Source organism: Octodon degus, unplaced genomic scaffold (genome assembly GCF_000260255.1).
Source record: "Octodon degus isolate 3935 unplaced genomic scaffold, OctDeg1.0 scaffold00114, whole genome shotgun sequence".
Lineage (NCBI taxonomy): Eukaryota > Metazoa > Chordata > Mammalia > Rodentia > Octodontidae > Octodon > Octodon degus.
The window spans coordinates 3064317-3065109 of NW_004524690.1; positions in this window are offsets into that span (position 1 = coordinate 3064317).

Here is a 793-nt window from a genome sequence, read left to right on the forward strand (position 1 = left end):
ACTTATTCCACTGAGCCATCTCCCCAGCCTTTTTTTCTTCTTTTTTTGAGGTACCAGGGATCAAACTCAGGACCTTGTGCTTGCCAGGCAAGCACTTATTCCACTGAGCTATCTCCCCGGCCCCGTGAACCATCTCCCAGCCCCTGAATCATTTCTATGTGAGTTTACTTTGGGTCCCCGTATTTTGTTGTGTGAATCTATTTATCTTGTTGCCCCACCTCCACACTAACAATTACTGTTACTTTAGAGTAAGTCCTGATATTAGGCAGACTAATCAGGTTCTTCAAATTTTGCTCTTACTTTTTACAACTATTTCAACTGTTATTTTCATTTCTAAACAAATTTCAGATTAGCTTCTCAATTCCTACAAAAAAAGTCTGCTGAAGTTTTTTTTTTTATTTTTTATTTTTATTTTTTTGGCGGAACTGGGGATTGAACTCAGGCCCTTGCGCTTGCCAGGGAAGCGCTTATTCTATTGAGCCATCTCCCCGGCCCCTCTGCTGAAGTTTTGATTGGGATTTTCAAATACATAAATCAATTCATAAAAAATGAATTTCATTACCACACTGCACTGCCTACCTGGACATGGTGCATCCGTTTATTTCAATTTTCTCTCATCAGTGTCACACAGAATTCACACATCTTTTTTCCACATTTTTCATTAATTTTATCTCCAAATCTTTATTGACGCTACTATAAAGTGTTTTTTAAACCTCATTAAAATTGAATTTTTAGGACTTTCTCGGCCTATGATCATGCCACATCTCATCACATTGGGTGAACCGCCTACAAC